Source organism: Euphorbia lathyris, chromosome 7 (genome assembly GCF_963576675.1).
Source record: "Euphorbia lathyris chromosome 7, ddEupLath1.1, whole genome shotgun sequence".
NCBI classification, from domain to species: Eukaryota; Viridiplantae; Streptophyta; class Magnoliopsida; order Malpighiales; family Euphorbiaceae; genus Euphorbia; species Euphorbia lathyris.
The window spans coordinates 84,994,422-85,013,193 of NC_088916.1; the positions used below are offsets into that span (position 1 = coordinate 84,994,422).

The 18,772-nt window shown below is 37.6% G+C and overlaps 1 non-coding gene across 1 annotated transcript; it reads right to left on the minus strand.

The window, feature by feature from the left end:
- Positions 1 to 281: 281 nt before the first annotated feature.
- On the minus strand, positions 282 to 388 carry LOC136201662 (small nucleolar RNA R71). The gene has a single exon (XR_010674007.1). It is a non-coding gene; the product is annotated as a small nucleolar RNA R71 (small nucleolar RNA).
- Between the last annotated feature and the right edge of the window lie 18,384 nt (positions 389 to 18,772).

An 18,772-nucleotide genomic window follows, 5' to 3' on the forward strand; every position in this document is an offset into this window, starting at 1 on the left:
AAATTAAGCATGCGTTGCTTAATATGTTGCAAAATAACGTAACATTTTACGGGTTACCTAACGAAAATCCTAATACCCATTTGACAAATTTCTTAGAAATTTGTGACATTTTTAAAATACCAAATGTGACTGCAGAAGCAATCAATCTTCGCCTTTTTCCTTTTAATTTGAAGGATCGAGCCAAAGAGTGGTTAACTTCTATGCCAGCCGCAACATTTGAGACTTGGGAGCAATTAGCCCAAGCATTTTTATCAAAAAATTTTCCTTTAGCAAAAACCGCAAGAGTCATTAAAGAGTTAACATCTTTTTCTCAAAATGATAATGAAACTCTTTATGAGGCTTGGGAACGTTTTAAAGAACTTCAACGTTTATACCCACACCACCAATTGCCCGCCGAACTTTTAATGCAAACATTTTATAATGGATTAAATCCTACAACTAGAGGTTCATTGGACGCTATGTCTGGAGGGATATTCATGAAGAAAACATCTGCCCAAGCAATAGAACTTTTGGAGGAAATGGCAATCAACAGCAGTATGTGGCCCGCGGAACGTGGACACGTACCATTAGCGAAACCATCATCCTCAACTACTTCATCAGTTAAAGGTATAGTGAATCTTGATCCAGTAGCGATGTTGCAAGCCCAATTTTCTGCCTTATCGCACAAAATTGATAAGTTTATGGCACCGTATGATCCTAATGGTAACTCAATCCAAACGGATGTGGATTACGAAGGTATGAGTGAAATTGAACAGGTAAATTTTGTCCAAGGGCAAAACCAAAATAATAACCCTTATTCCAATACATATAATCCTGGATGGAGAAATCATCCTAACTTTAACTGGAGAGATAATAATAATAATGCTAATGCTAATCAAAATCGTACTGCTAATTATCAAAATCAATCAATAGATACGATTAGCACTTTATCTTCTAAAATCGACAAATTTATTGATGCTATGAGCGGAAAAATAAGTAATCACGACGATGGTTTTAAACGGATCGAGAATAAATTCGATCAGCTTATTAAAAACCAATCGTCTAGCATCCATAATTTGGAGATTCAAATTGGACAACTCGCTAAATCAATTCCATCTCGCAAAGAGGGAAGTCTTCCAAGCCATACGGAAGAAAATCCGAAAGAGCATGTTAAGGCTATCACTCTTCGTTCAGGGAAAAATTACTTAGGCCCGGAAATGCCCGGAAATGCCCGGAAATTCGACCTTACCTGGAACTGATTTACCGAAGCCCAAAGAAGATACATTAAAACAAAAAGATGCACCAATTGACTCTAGTACAAAAACTTTTATACCCAAACCACCTTTTCCACACAAAGTCCGCAATAAGGACTATGACAAACAACTATTAACATTTTTAGACAAACTTAAGAATTTGCATATTAATTTAACGTTTATGGATGCGATTACGCAAATTCCCAATTATGGTAAATTCCTCAAAGATTTAATTTCAAAGAAAATAAGTTGGGAAGGAATTTCATCCATTTCACTAACTGAAGATTGCAGTTCGATTGTGTCAAGCAATTTGCCCACTAAACTCAAAGATCTCGGATGTTTTACCATTCCATGTAAATTGGGAGATATTGAATTTCCCAGTTGTCTCTGTGATTTAGGAGCGAGCATTAACTTGATGCCATTATTTATTTTTAATAAGTTAGGCTTAGAAGAAGACATCAAACGTACCAATATGGTTTTGCAATTAGCGGATCAAACCACTAAAAGACCATACGGTATAATTGAGGATGTTTTAGTTAAAGTTGACAAATTTATTTTTCCTACCGATTTCGTTATTTTAGATTTTGCTTATGACGTAAATTGTCCGCTAATCTTTGGTAGACCGTTCATGAACACGGGACGTGCTCTAGTTGATGTGTCGGAAGGGAAAGTAGTTTTAAGAATAGGAGATGATAAGATTGAGTTTGATATGAATCAAACGATGAAATATCCTATGGAGGATTTCGCTTGTATGAAGCTTGATTTAATTGAAGAATGTGTAAATGACATTGTTCAAAAAGAAGAAATAATAGAACCTATAATGAGTGAGGAACTAGAAGATAAGGACCCAGAACCTTTGATTCGAGAAGATGGACCAGTTCCGCCTTCAATTATAGTTCCACCTAAATTAGAACTTAAAGAATTACCAAGTCATTTGAGGTACGCTTTCTTAGGCGAAGGCGATTCTCTACTTATAATTATCTCTAACAAATTAACACAAGTACAAGAAGAGAAATTGAAAGAAGTTGTTAGAAATAGGATAGGAAGTACGGGTTGGCAAATTTCAGATTTAAAAGGTATTAATCCGAGCATTGTAATGCACAGAATTCACTTAGAAGAAGATAAGCCACCTAAAGCGGATAGGCAAAGACGCCTAAATCCCAATATGAAGGAAGTAGTAAAAAATGAGATTACTAAACTTCTGGACAATGGAATCATCTACCCTATCTCGGATAGTGAATGGGTTAGTCCAATCCATTGCGTACCTAAAAAGGGAGGCATAACAGTTGTAAGGAATGAAGAAGGTGAATTAATACCTACACGAACCACCACTGGTTGGAGGGTTTGTATAGATTATAGAAATTTAAATAAAGCAACTAGGAAAGATCATTTTCCTCTTCCTTTCATTGATCAAATGATCGAAAGGATAGCTGGTCACGCTTTCTACTGTTTTCTAGATGGTTACTCCGGATTCTTTCAAATATACATTTACCCGGATGACCAAGATGAAACAACCTTCACATGTCCTTACGGAACATTTGCATATAGGAGAATGCCCTTTGGTCTATGCAACGCACCTGCAACATTTCAACGTTGTATGACTGCGATTTTTAATGATTTCATTGAAGATATCATGGAAGTTTTTATGGACGATTTTTCAGTTTATGGAGATTTTTTTGATTCGTGCCTAGAAAACTTGGATAAAGTTTTGTCTAGGTGTGAAGAAACAAATTTGGTATTAAACTGGGAAAAATGTCATTTCATGGTTGACGAAGGAATTGTTTTAGGTCACAAAATATCTGAAAAAGGATTAGAAGTGGATAGAGCAAAAACCTCAGTAATAGAAAAATTACCCCCTCCAACTACTGTTAAGGGAGTAAGATCATTTTTAGGAAATGTTGGCTTTTACAGAAGATTTATTAAGAATTTTTCTGTAATTTCCAAACCACTCACTAATCTACTCATGAAAGATTCCACCTTTGATTTTAATGAAGATTGCGTTAAAGCTTTCGAAACATTAAAAACAGCTTTAGTCAGTGCACCTATTATTGCTAAACCCGATTGAGATTTACCATTTGAAATTATGTGTGATGCAAGTGATTTAGCTGTCGGATGTGTTTTAGGACAAAGGAAGGATAAGAAACTTCATGTCATTTATTATGCAAGTCACACACTTTCCGATGCACAATTAAACTACACCACAACTGAGAAAGAAATGTTAGCTGTAGTTTTTGCATGTGATAAGTTTAGGTCATACTTGTTAGGTTTGAAAGTTATTATTTACACTGATCATGCAGCATTAAGATATCTATTTGCTAAAAAGGATGCAAAACCACGTCTAATTAGATGGGTTTTATTGTTACAAGAATTTGATATAGAAATAAAAGACAAAAAGGGAGTAGAAAACCTTGTCGCCGATCATCTGTCGTGATTATGTTTCAAAGTGGGTTGAAGCAATTGCAACCCCGACGAGCGATTCTAAAGTTGTCGTTAATTTTCTTGACGATATATTTTGTAGATTTGGTTGTCCAAGAGTCATCGTTAGTGATGGTGGTACTCATTTTATAAACCGAAGTTTTGAAACGCTTATGAAAAAATATGGAGTACGCCACCGCGTATCGACGCCATACCATCCTCAGTCAAATGGTCAGGCGGAGATATCAAATAGAGAACTCAAATGGATTCTAGAGAAAACAGTTTCATCCTCAAGAAAAGATTGGTCTTGTAAACTAAATAATGCGTTATGGGCATACCGTACTGCATTTAAAACACCAATAGGAATGACTCCATACCGCTTAGTGTATGGGAAGGCATGTCATTTGCCAGTGAACATAAAGCCTATTGGGCTATTAGGGAACTTAACTTTGATTTACGACAAGCAGGTAAGAAACGTTTGCTCGACTTAAATGAGTTAGATGAGTTGCGCCATCTATCTTACGAAAATGCAAAGATTTATAAAGAAAAAGTGAAAAAATGGCACGATGCCAAAATTAAAGTCAAACACTTTAATGTTGGGGATAAAGTGCTGTTATTTATTTCACGACTTCGTTTATTTCCAGGAAAACTTAAGTCCAGATGGATAGGACCATATTTAGTCGTCAAAACATTCGATTATGGTTCTTTAGAACTGGAAGGTCCTAACGGAATTCGTTTCAAAGTTAATGGTAATCGATGTAAAATCTATTACGAAAATATTTCACAAATAGAAATTCCGTTCGTAACAAGATTTTCTGACGTATAAATCACTCAGTTTTTCGATCATAGTTTATTTTGTTTTATTTCTTTTTATATTTTTGTTCATTTTATTTTATTTTATTTTTATTTTTTTCAAATGCCAATTTTTGTGATTAGATAACTTTATGTTATGATTTATATGCATAAAATATGTTTATTTCATAATTTTAGAATTAATATTAGAAAATTAGAATGAAATTGAAGTTTCAGGCAATTCTCTGCCGAGAATTCTATTTTTCAGATTTGTCCAAATAGGTTAGATTTTCTCTGAACTTACCGAGAATAATAAATTCTCTACCATGAATCAGGACATGGCTTACGACGCCTGATTTCCGCAAGGAAATCAGCGTGTTGCGACCGCGAATTCAGAATTCTCGGTCGCGACACGCGTAATTCCTGCACATTTAAGTCTGAAACATCCTAACCCTTTCGACGAACCTCTTGACAAACGAAACCTTAAGTTTCTTCGTTCCCGAGAGGTGTAATTTTATACCTTTTCATGATTAAAACAACACCTCTTTTCATCTAAAACTCTTATAAATTAGTCCTAGAGGATTCAAGTTCTGTTACAATTATTTTCATCTTTATCAGACCTCTGATCTCTTCAAAACACCATTTTTCATTTAGTAACAGAAACTTTGTTTCCTTCAAACCAACACCATGCCTACCAAATACAAACCTTCAAGGCACAATGCTGCCTCAAGCAATAAACGCCCAGACTTATCCAAGCGATATGGGGCGCCTTTTTCTATCTTCAATCACGATGAAGGTAGGCGTTATTGGAATCTCCGTTACAAATTCTTCACAGGAATGTTGTATATGGATGAATTTCTTAACAGCCAACTAGGCATTACTGATGACATGAGCCGCTATATGGAACGCCTAGGGTGGACAAAATTCGCCCAAATGCGATTTCCAATAATAGGCGACTGGATACTCGAATTCTTCTGTACCGTGCGTTTCACTAACAAACGCCGAGTACGTCTCAGTTTTCGTCGAGAAGACGAAATCTTTACTTTTGGTTATCTCGAGTTGCATGCTTGGTTTGGTTTTCCCCCGAGGGATACAATCAAATGTCATCCTGGACGAGACATGACATCCTCAGACATTTGGAGAATGGTCACTGGATTCTGGCGATTCAATTCAAAACTCGCCTATAATCACTCTTTTCGCTCCAACTCCATGTTGTATCTGCACAAATTCCTGTGTCACAGTTTATTCGGTCGCACATTCAGTAGTGTGGTCTGTGACACAGATCTTTATGTCCTTGGAGATATATTCTAGGGAAATGCAGTAGATTCTTCAAAGATTCTGATGGAGGGTCTTGTCGCCGCTTCTCGATCCAAGGATAAGAAGATTGGGTTCGGCAATATAATCTGTGGAATAATTCTTGGTACAAAGGGTACCATCGATGTTCCCTGGAGTGCTGATGAATTCTTCCCGACAATTGACTATGAATTTCTCGAGCACGAAGGACTTGTAAAACGTGTCTTTCGAGCAATGCCTCACTTTCTGTCTGCACCGGAACGTGAAACTTTCATGCAGTTTCAAATTGATCGTATTAAGGCCAGAAATATCCCGCTTGATAGGGATGAGTATATAGAATAGTTTAGGTTTATAGTTTTTTTTTGTGCTTCTTTTGTGTGTTTTTGTATTATTTGGTTTCATTCTTTGTTTTTATAATTTTTGTTTTATTCAATAAAGTTCTATTTCATTTTAGTTCATTTATTAATTTTACGAAGGTTAGATAAAATCTATATTATTGAACAATCATGGTTTTCTTAATTAACACATATATTCACACTTAATCCAATTTTCACAAACTTCATTCATTGAGTTTAAAACATTAATTCGTTCAATTGACTAAGTTCTTATAATTAATATATATTTATATGCACTTATTATGCACTTAATATGATTCTTTTAACTTATATGAATAAATGAACATTTAAGTTTCATTAATTATTCATAAACCAATTTATTACACTTTAATTCAATTTATTAAGGTTAAACCTTTGGTTTTCCTTGCAATTAATGTCATTTATTTTAGTTTTTAAGTGCAGGGACACTTTATATCATGGTTTTAAAAACCGGACCGGACCGGCCGGTCGGACCGGGTTAACCGGGAACCGGCCAGACATCCGGTCCGGTTATGCTGTATAGGGGTCACTACAAGTGACCCCTTACGAACCGGGTGAAACCGGCGACCCGGGGTCAACCCGGCGACCCGGATTCACCCCGGTTTTTTATGAATTTTTGCTGATTTAATTTCAGCGGGGTACAACTTATAAAAACTTAAAAATGTTAAGGACCAATTTCAACTTATCCCAATTATTTCTTTTAGCAGCAGACCCACTTAATTTCTGTTCATTTCTCTTCTCCCCTGCTCGACTTATTCTCTTCCCGTGAACCCTAGTCGTTGCTGCGATTTTGGGGGTTTTGGATTTCTTAATCTGCTGCTGCGTTTGCCTCCGTCGTCGGCTGGCGATTTCAAGACCGACCACCACGGCGGCTGCGGCCCTCCTTTATGAAACGACCACCACTTCGATTTCCAGGTTTGTAAATTTTTTTTTTCTGTTTCTTAACTTTTTGCTGTTAAATTAAATCCTTTGAGTTTTTTTTGTTGTGAAGGCTTAATAATATTTAGTTTGTTCCTTAATTTATTTATGTTTGATGCTTGATTTTTTTTTGAAGGATTGATATTTTTGGTTTTTTCTGTTTAATGCTTAATTTTTTGAAGGATTGATATTTTTGGTTTGTTTCTGTAATGTGAATGCTTGTGAGGGCTTGAATTTTGTTTTTGTTTAGTTTGTCAATGTTATCAATTTTGTTTTTGTTTAGTTTGTCAATGTTATCAATTTCATGTCAATTGTTTCTATAATATATATTATTTATGATGTCGTCCGGTTCAACTGGTCCGGGCCAACCGGTTGAACCCATTGATCCCTGAACCCTTTGTCCCACCGGTTTGATGTCTGGGTCGGTTTTTAAAATCTTGCTTTATATTAAGTTCAGGAACGAAATCATCAACAAAATTGCACAAACCATGTCAATAGGCATCCAAATAGGCCATTTTGACCAATTCTCTACCGAGAATTATTAATTCTCGGTATGACAGCAAAAACGGACAAATTTCAGAAGGAGAATTCCCTGAAAATCGCGTGCCGCGGCCGCGGCTTTGCTATTCGCGGTCGCGACACGCGTAATATGTGCCCTTTTGATTCCGATTTTGCTACTATTTTTGCCTCTTCCTATTCCTATTCTACCTATACATTCACCTAATCACCCTATATAACCCTACCTCTTACACAAACCTCACATCACCTCTATTTTTAGCCAATCCCTTACTCCAAACTCTTCCCCAAAAACCTACTTTTACTCTTCCCAATTTATTCACTCCAATTTCTATCCTCTTTTCTATTTCAATCACTTCCAATTCAAACCCCCAAACTCATCTTCAAGCTTTACTCTTTCTCTCACTTCCTTTTTCTTCTTCTTCTTCTCAAACCCTAAACACAATAAATACCATCACCATGGTTAGGACTAAGTGTGTTGGTAACAAGCCCGCTGTTACGGAAGCTAATCGCCTTCGGGTTCAATGTGGAGCTTATTTCGACATCGCTTTGGAGGAGGAAGCTGTTCGTTTCAAACATTTTTCACAAGCCGACCGCCAATTTGTGGATATGAACTTCTTAGACTTCCATTCGGTACCGAAGGCGACGGAGAGGCGGTAGGAGAGGAAGATGAACCCCAAGCTCAACCACAACCCCAAGCACCTCAAGCGGATGATCCGGTGGATTTGCGGAGGATTTTGGACCAAATCAATTCCAACAATCGTCAAATGAACTTAAGAATTGATGATTTGGTAGAAAATAATATGGTGATGAATAACAACCTCAACCTTTTGAGGCGTGAGCATAGATCGACTCGGCATCGGATGCTTTCCTTTTTCCGACGCCGAAATGTGGAGACTTCAACTACGCCTCCGGATTCCCCACCTCAAGAATAGGTTGTTTTCTTTATTTTTTTTATCTTGTTATATTGTGGTACAATTTTAATTTTCCTATGTTTAGTACATGTTCTATTTTTAATTTTATGTTGAAAGTTTAATTTCCTACAATTTATATCTTTTTTATAGTATGCTTTATTTCGTGTTTACATTTTTATGTTTTCTCACTTTTTGCACCAATGAGGACATGGTCCAATTTAAGTGTGGGAGGAGATATACATATATCATTTCCATATATACGAATAAATGCTACGAAAATATTATTTTGCAAAACAAATAAATGCAACGAATAATTTTTATACAAATGCAACACATTTTATTTTTCAACACTAATATATTGCAACACATTTTTCATATGTTCATAAATTAACCATAAGGTAATATGATTATTTGTTTAGGTTATCATTATCGTTAGAAAGAATATTTCTATACGTATACGGGTAATATTTTTCAAAAAATTTTCACAAATCTCCGATACGATTTTAAGTAAAATTGTCTCGAGTGAATGTATTCAATCTCTATTTTATATCATGCAATTCATGATACAATAAATCTTATTTTAAATTTTCAATTAGGTTTATAGGCATTAAATTGAACTAACAATTTTTAGCTCGGTTTGATTTCGTCTTACATTAACACCAATTGAAGTTTTTAAGGAAACTTTAGCCATAATACATGTTGAATTTTAAGTCAATATAGGATGAATGTGCTATCTTTCTTTTTCCCAAGTTACAATTTCAATTTTATATTTCATATTAATTAATAAATTAGTTGAATTCTTAACTTTTGGCCACGATTGAGACCAACCTTATCACAATCGAGGTATGAAAGGGAAGGATAATTAAGTACCGTTTACTTTTGGCCACGGTTGCGACCACCCTTATCACAATCGAGGTATGGAAGGAACGTTTAAAAGCAAAAATTATAAGTGTGTATAAGTTTAAAGTAACGATTGCGTCCACCCATGACATGGTCGGAAGCAAACACAAAGTAATAAAATACGTATAAAGTTACGATCAAGACCACCCTTATCTCGGGCGTAACTAAGCAAATAATTGACCCAAGTACTTATTTAACATGTTTCACATATTAGTTTAGGTTTGGGAAAGAAATTTTGTGCTTTGAAATGCCTTGAGACGAAAGACTCAATAACATGCGTGCTTATATCGTCCCGAATACTTCAATACAAAATTGAAAATACAAGACGAATGATATATCGTATTTATACTAAGTTAATTTGATATTTTGCGTATAAATTTGCCATGCGAAGTTAGTCTTTTCGGCTTAACTAATTTAAAAGGTAATGTCAAGATATATGTTTTATTTTCATAAAGAGATTAGTTAAAGAATAAATTCAGTGAAATTTTGCTCGGGACTAGCAAAAGATTAAGTGTGGAGATTTGTTAAGCCTAAAATATACCTAAAATATCACCAATAATTACATCAATATTGCTACAAATTTATGCTATTTATAACTGTTTAGAAAGCTTTTACTCTCGAATATGTTTCTTTCTTGTAAGGTACATAAATATTTGGTAAAATCCAAATAGGAACGAAAAGAGCTCAAAAACAGAAGAAAACCCCTACAAAAGGAGTCGAAGACGACATAAATTAATAACGCCAAATCGAGGACGAGAACGAAAGTAGAAGAGCCGAAAAATGTTCCGTGCCGCGACCGCGGCCCCCACATTCACGGTCGCGACACGCATTCCTCAGCCTCTCCTTCCCTTCGTTTGAAGACCAATTGATGCTCCCCCATTCTCGGTAGAGAATTTAATATTCTCGGTACGAGCAGGAGTTTGTAGAGGCCTAGTAACACACTTCCGTTTTCGACGAAACGCGATCGTTCGGGTGGATAAAGACGTCCTTTCGCAACGGACACGATCCTTCACAACGGACACGACACTTCAATCAAGACTCTTCAATATCTATAAATAAAGAGTTGAAGAGATGTAGAAAAAAGAGATTAGTATAGAATTTATGCAGAAATTCCGAGTCAAGTGATTCAGAAGTTAGATTTCGATTCTGTAAAAAGCAATATGCTGTACACACATTGTTTATTCAATAATAACAAGTTTAGTAGCGTTTAGACATTGTTCCAGTTTAGTTTTCATTTTGGTAGTAGACCGACCCAGTCTCTATTACGAAGATTCAGCGAGAAGATTGAGTAGAAGATCCGCCGCTGAGCCTGACAAACTCTAACGAAACCCAAGGAAAGGATTGACAACCCGTTCACTTGCAAGTCGTCGAATGTTTCCACGCTCCATGTTCTCTGTAAACTTGTATCAATTTATATTTCATCTAATAAAGTCTGTTCTATTCGATAGATTTTTATGCAGCACTTATGGTAACCAATCCACTAAAGTGACTGCTGGTGTTTTCATTAAAACGTATTTAAATCAAAATCTTTACAAGGAAACATTGTTGAACACTTAGGCAAATTATTATCTCGAAAGAGTTTTAATTTGATTAAGGGCAACTATCCCGGAAGGGTTTTGTCATGTTCAAAGCCAATTAATTAGAGGTTTCGTCATTTATTTCATCTTTATAATTCGTACAAAGTTTAAAGTTGTTTTCTTTGCTTAATGCAAATAAATACATTTGTTTACTTTTCTAAAAAGTACTAAACGTTGCTTTCTTGCAAATTCATTCTTAAATCAGAGTATTTTCTAACGTTTTCATAATCTAATCTAATTCTCATTCTAGCAATTTCAAAACCAAAACCGATTAAACGATTTTTCCATATTATAAACCTAAAAGTAAATTTAACCGATTATAAATAAGTTTTGTTCGAAAAAACGTTCCCTGTGGGATCGATATCTTTTATTACTACAAGCGTATACCGTGCACTTGCGGAAATCGCTCAACATCTACATAAATTTGTGCAAGTAGGGTATGTTTACCCTTTTTCTTAATGAACAAGGTTGTGTCAGCTTTTCCTCTAACATAGTTCCTGGTCAGCAGGAAGCTTGTCAACCTCTCATACCAGGCTCTTGGAGCTTGCTTCAGGCTATACAGGGCCTTCTTGAGTTTATAAACATGGTTTGGAAATTTTGGATCTTCAAACCCAGGAGGTTGATTAACATATACCTCCTCGTTTATAAAGCCATTAAGAAATGCACTTTTAACATCCATTTGGTATAATTTAAAGTTCCTAAAGCTAGCATAAGCACACAATATACGTATGGCTTCTACCCTAGCAACTGGTGCAAAAGTTTCACCATAGTCAATACCCTCTTCCTGACTATAGCCTTGGGCTACAAGTCGAGCTTTGTTTCTGACTACGTTTCCATGCTCATCGAGTTTGTTTCTAAAGACCCACTTGGTTCCTATGGACTTTTGATTTCTAGGCTTAGGTACTAAATCCCATACCTCATTCCTAGTGAATTGATCAAGCTCTTCTTGCATGGCATTGATCCAATATTCATCGTGCTCAGCATCGGCAAAGTTCTTTGTCTCATGCACTGAGACGGATGCTATGTTGCTGAGGAACTTCCTAAGCTGATCTATTGTCATCAGCTTGTTGTCAGCAGGATCAAGAATAGATTTTTCTGAGTGTCCTCTTAGAATTTTTATTTCCTTAGGTAGTGTTGAGTTGTTTGGAACAGGTGTTTCTGCAATCTCTACAGGAATAAATTGGTCAGCAAATGTAATTTCAACTTCTTGCTTACTTTTGGTCAGTCCTTGTATTGATGACTTAGAGGCTTCTGGATGATCAGCGAAAGCTGAGCTTGGTTCATCTTCTTCGAGCTGAGCTAACTTTCCTGTAGGGTCAGCTTCATCGAACTCAATATGTACAGACTCTTCTACAACCTGAGTTCTTTTATTATATACTCTATATGCTTTACTGTTTGTTGAGTACCCTAAAAAGATCGCTTCGTCAACTTTAGCATCAAATTTTCCAAGGTTATCCTTTGTATTGAGTATAAAACACTTACACCCAAAGGTACGAAAGTAGCCAATGTTGGGCTTTCGTCCTTTCCAAAGTTCATATGGGGTTTTCTTAAGTATCGGTCTAACTAGAGCCCTATTAAGTATGTAGCATGCTGTGTGGACAGCTTCACCCCAGAAGTACTTTGGAAGCCTATTTTCACTCAGCATGGTTCTAGCAATTTCGACAATAGTTATGTTCTTCCTTTCAACAACCCCATTCTGTTGAGGTGTTCTAGGAGCAGAGAAATTGTGGTCAATACCACTGGTTTCACAGAATTCGTCAAACTGTTGGTTTTTGAATTCTCCACCATTGTCACTTCTAATATGAGCTACTTTTAGGTCTTTGTCAATTTCAAGTTTTTTAATCAGTGTGGTAAACATCTCAAATGTTTCATCCTTGCTACTCAGCAAGATGATCCAAGTGTACCGAGAGAAATCGTCTATAATGACCAAGGAAAATTTCTTATCTCCCAAGCTGAGTGGCTGGATAGGTCCGAAAAGATCCAGGTGTAGTAATTCCAATGGTCTCTTGGTTGAGACAATGTTTTTACTTTGAAATGACTTTTTGGTTTGTTTGCCTAGCTGACAAGCTTTACACAATTGATCTTTTTCAAATTTTAATTTGGATAAACCCTCAACTAATTGTTTTCTAGCTAATTTGGCAAGAAGGTCCATGCTGACATGCCCAAGTCTTCTATGCCATAGCCAGGAGTTATCCTCTTTAGACACTAAGCATATGTTTTCAGAAAACTGTTTTTCTAAATTTAACATGTATACATTGTCTACACGAGGGGCAGTTAAAATCAATTTATTTGTATTTCCCTCAAGTATTTGACACTTAGTATCATCAAGTACAACCTTTCTGCCGCTCTTGCAAAGTTGAGCTACACTCAGCAGATTGTATTTGAGACCTTTAACTAGGGAGACTGACTCAATAGTTGGGTTACCTCCGATAGTACCTGAGCCGACTATCTTACCCTTCTTATTGTCTCCAAAGCTTACACTTCCACCTCGTTTAAGCTCTAGTGTGATGAATTGTGTTTCATCACCTGTCATGTGTCTTGAGCATGCGCTGTCTATGTACCAAAGTTTTGACTTCTCCACGCATGTCAAGCTGACCTGCAGTTTAAACTATTCATCTTTAGGTACCCAATTCTTTTTTGGTCCTTTCTTGTTAGTATAAACAGGTGCAAAGTCATATTTTAGTTTGTGACGGCATACTTTTATAGTGTGGCCATTTTTACCACAGAAGTCACAATAACTTACCCTTTGAGGGTGATGCTGAGTGTGGTCAGCATTGTTATGCTGAGCATGCCAACATACCTTAGTGGTATGTCCTTTTCTTCCGCAGAAGTCACATTGGACAATCCGCTTGTTGAACCAACACACATCTTTTGTGTGTCCCCTTTTCCCACAATAGTCACATTGGGTGAACTGTTTATGCTGACTAGTACTTACGTACTCAGCATGGGATTTATTTTTATTTGAGCCTTTTACTTGACTCTGTAGGGTTGTAACGTCCTTTCTAAGTTTCTTTGACTCAGATTGAACCTTCGTGACAAACTTATGCATTATTTGAATGTTGCCATGTAAATCTGCATTGTCTTGGAGGAGATATCTGAGGTCACTCATCTTGACCTCTTCAATCTCGTCACACCGCCTACTGAGTGATTTGATTTTCTTGTTACACTTCTTAGTTAGTGTATATAAATCACTCAAGGAATTTACCATTTCGTTTCTAAGTAAAAGTAAGGATGTTACCTCATTATTGTGTTCCTCCTGGTCAGTTTCATCAGAGAGGTCAGCTTGCTCAGATTGAGAGTGATCAGCATCATCGGCCATGAAGCATATGTTTGTCGTTTCATTTGCATCAGCTTCGGATGATGTTGACTCATTACTGTCACTCCATGTTGCTACCATTGCTTTCTTGTTTCCTTTCTTATCCCTTTTTAGGTTTAGGCAGCTTGACTTGATGTGCCCAGTTTGGTGGCACTCAAAACATGTGACAGACTTGGAGCTGTCCTTCTTATATTTGTCACTGGACTCAGCTTTGTACCTATCACCTCTCTTGTATGGCTGTTTGCTGTTTCTGTCATTTCTTTTGAACAGCTTCTTCATCTTTCTAGTGAACATAGCCATTTCCTCATCATCAGTTGACTCAGCTTCTGTGGAGTCAGCTTTCATCACTAGTGATTTCTGTTTCTTATCTTCGGACTTTTCTTTAGCTTCAAAGTTTTTCATGGAGATTTCATGGGTCAGCAAGGATCCGATCAGCTCATCATATTTGTAGGTAGTCAAGTCATGAGCTTCTTCTACAGCTATTTTCTTTGCTTGCCAGCTCTTAGGTAGACTTCTCAGGATTTTCTTCACCTGTTCCTCTTCAGTGAAGTTCTTTCCAAGTCTTTTGAGCTCATTTATGATGTTTGTGAATCTCGAGTTCATTTCTGAGATGTCTTCGTTCTCGTTCATCTCGAACAGCTCGTAGAGTCTCATATGCTGATTGACTTTAGACTCCTTAACCTTACTTGTGCCTTCACAAGTCACTTCCAGCTTCTTCCAAATCTCCTGTGCTGACTCACAACCTGAAATCTTATTATATTCTGCAGCATCTAAAGCACAGTGAAGCATATTTATAGCCGAAGCATTATTTTGTAATTTTTTAAGGTCATCCTCTGTCCACTCAGCTTCGCTCTTAACAACTTTCTCATTGTCAACAGTTTTATATGGCACATGTGGACCTTGAACAATGGCTAGCCATGCACTCATGTTTGTGGCTTGAATAAAGTTTTTCATCCTATTCTTCCAGAATGTATAATTCGACCCAAAGAATAGGGGAGGCCTAGTAATTGATAATCCCTAAGGGAGTATCTGTGTTGTTTGGTTTCCTGGAAGGAACCGAGTGCTGTTCTCAGCCATTTATAGGGATCCGCTCAAGATAGTTATATCTTTGAGTAGTGAGCTTAGGCTCTGATACCACTTCTTGGTCCCGTGTGATTAGTTCCAAGGGGGGGGGGTTAGGAACTAATATAAATTTTTCGTTAATTATTTATGCTGACTTAACAGTTTTGGTAAGTTTGTCAACTCAGCTTTGGTCATCTTGGCCGAATTTAGTGTAAGACAGCTTTAGTCAGATATTGACTAGAACTGTTTTACTTGTAAGTTGAGAATTGACACTCACAGAGGTCAGCTTTCAACTTAGCACTCTAGTTTACTTAGAGTCAGCTTAATCAGTTTAGATGCTGAGTAAATTTACCATACAACACATACAGATATATATATATATATATAGAGTTAGAGATTACTCAGTATCACTTATCCTGGTTCGGCCTCTCTGCCTACGTCCAGTCCCCAGAGTCCTTCGGGCTTTTAGAATCCAATACTAAGGTCTTTAAAGGTAGAGCACAAACCGTTTACAAGGCAGTTGAATATGCAAGAGTACCTTCCTCTATTCTTCTACTCAACTCCTACTGAATGCTATAACTGAACACCCAGATTTCCTCTACCACTAAGTACTCAACACCGAGCACTCAGCATACACTCTCAATATTACAATTGATAAGAACTTGTTCCCTTTCAAACAAGAAACACTTTAGATGATTACAATCAATCTAGCATTTACACAAAGAATGGAAGTTTTTGGTGTAAGATCTTTTTCTTGTTTTGAAATGCTTTGAACTTGTATTTTTCTCTCTTGTATTTTTTCTTTCAGTACATCGGCAATGATCCAAGGAGTTTGATTGTCTTTATATAGATGAAGACCTGGAGGAGGATAATTTGAAATTTTTTAGCCGTTAATTCCAAAACGGCTCTTTTGGGAGACAGATTCTGGTCAGCTTCAGATTTTGCAGGCCAATCCTATCCTCTGAATTCTTCAGGCATCAAGCTTGTCTTGTTCCTGCAGACGTTGTCTTTTTGCGGCAGTTGTCTTGTAGCAATAATCCATTGACCCATACATCTTGGAATGTGTCTATTACGTATTTTCGAGGATTCAATTATTGGTGCAGAAGGTTTGCAAAACTTGTCTTCTAATGAACGGATCTCTCATGTTGTCCTGAGGATTTACTCGTCCTCTACTTTATTCATTGTCTTCGTTTGTTGTTAACTCTTATGCTGAGTTCCCTTTTTGGTCAGTTTTGTTTTGCACGACAACTAGTAAGAGAGCTTTTGATGCCGAGTTCCATTCCACTTAGCTTTGTTGAACTTCAGGCTTCTATTCTTTGGTACTGAGTTCAATTCTACGCAGCTTGTCCTTTGACCTCATGCTGACTTTGTCCTGTCTTTCTTTTTATATCTTTTTGTTTTTAAGTTTATACTCAACATTGAACAAACATATTAGTACAATTAAATCAAAGCACTTAAATTTAATTGTTCCTTAATCATGGATGATTTTGTCAAATCAAAATCTTGTGGAACGGTGTTTCAACAAATAATTCTTTGACCAGACTCAGAGGCAGTAAGATAACTGAAGGATCCATCATTTCTTGGCCCAGATGCTGGAGGAGGAGTAGAACCGAATGGAGGTGGTGTTTGGTTCTGCTCAACATTAGAAGTGCCAACATGATCAGCGACTGGTCTTGAGTTCACATTTCTAGTGGAAGCTGACTGGATTAGATTCTGCACTTGGATTTGTGGAAGAGGATGATCGGCAGAATGTGTTACTTGCTCAGGGTCAGGCTGAAGCTGACTAGATTTTGGAAGTTGAGGAAGTTCAGTATTGACCTGAGCAGGTATTTCCTTAGCTTGCTCAACATGTTGAGGAGCAGGATCTTCGAGCACTTGCTCGGCATCATTTTGGCTGGGGGAAGCAGTTAAGTCGGCATGTTCCTTCGGCTGAGAAACAGAGGCTTGATTTTCTTATTGCTCCGGTGGAGACTCAATTGGGTTAGAAAAGAACTTAAGGTGTATATCTGTTAGATCAGTGATCTCATCCCTCAGCGGCGAGTCACCCATGAGGTCAATGACGGGGGATCGATATGCCTTCTTCTTAAGTCTTCTTAGTCTCTTTATCTTTGGAGGAGTAGGGTCAGCAGGAATGGACTCAATAGAGTCAGTAGGTGAAGTGTCCCTTTGAACAGCGGGATGATTTGCCGTTGGCTCATCGTCTTCTTCGTCAACCAGCTCAGTGTTGGTTGGTTCATATTGTTCATCATCATCTGTCTCCTCAGTGTCAACCTGACCACCCAGTTCTTCTTCTTCTTCAAACTGACCACCCAATTGGTTTTGTTCTTCCTCTTCATCTGACTGTTGTTCAGTGTCATCACCAAGACTTCGTACAAAGTGAGAGTCAGCGGGAATGACGAAGTCAGTGGGAGGTGCATTGATGGGTCTTAACTCAAAGGAGAGTTTCTTCTTCTTCCTCAGAGGTTGCTCATCAGCGTCCTCTCTCTCCTCTACCTCAGGCTCAGCACGCCTCTTGAGGTTTTCCGCTGACCTAGGTCCATCCTGACCTTGTTGAATTTGAGGCTTTGTTCCTCTGGACACAAATTTAAGCTTCTTTGGTGGAGAAACAACTTCTTTAGAGGGGCTTTGAACAGCTTTCCTCTTTCTTTCCTTCTTTCCTTTACGGGTCTGCATCCCATCAGTTTCCTGGACAGCGGCCCCTTTCCCTTTCTTGGGCACAATAGGTTGATCATAGAATAGACCAAACAGTGCAGCTGTAGTTATCTCAGTGCCCCAAGTGTGGATTTCCTCAACCAAACTCACCTTGTGATCTTTGAGGATCCTGGTAATGATGGAGCCTAGCCTAAGGGTTCCAGTACTTCTTTGAAACCCAGCGATTATGAAGACATGCATGTTTATCGGCATATAGGTCAGCATGTGCCAGATGAAGCACTGCTCAAAGTTCGTCGCTGAGTTGGTGCAGTTGATCTTGGGAAAGATGAAATTGGTCAGTATGTAGTGGGCCATCTTCTGATGCTGACCCATGGAGGTACTCGAAATCTCCCTACATGACTAGGAGGTTTACAGAACTCAACGGAGTAGTTAGTTTTATCTTGGTCACCAGATTTACGAAGTATTGCTCCTTCATTTTTCAGCTTGAGTAGTGAGGCAAGGTAGGTAGGGTTGATGAAGATGTTCTTTCCTCGAACCCTGGTGACCATATAGTCCCGGTTATCATCGGCGACTCTTAGATTAGCATAGAATTCCTTTACTAACTCGGGATAGGTAGCATCGCGAACTGAGAACAGCTCGGTCCAGCCGTTCTTCTTGATCCACTCACAGAAGGGTTGCTCAGCTTCCACAAAACCCTTTGAAAACCATCTAGAGTGGTCAACCTTATATCCCCTCACACTCTCATAAACTAGAGAGTAGGTGTGTTCCATGGTCTTCTTCTGTTGTTTTCCTTTCGAGGAGGTGGCTTGGT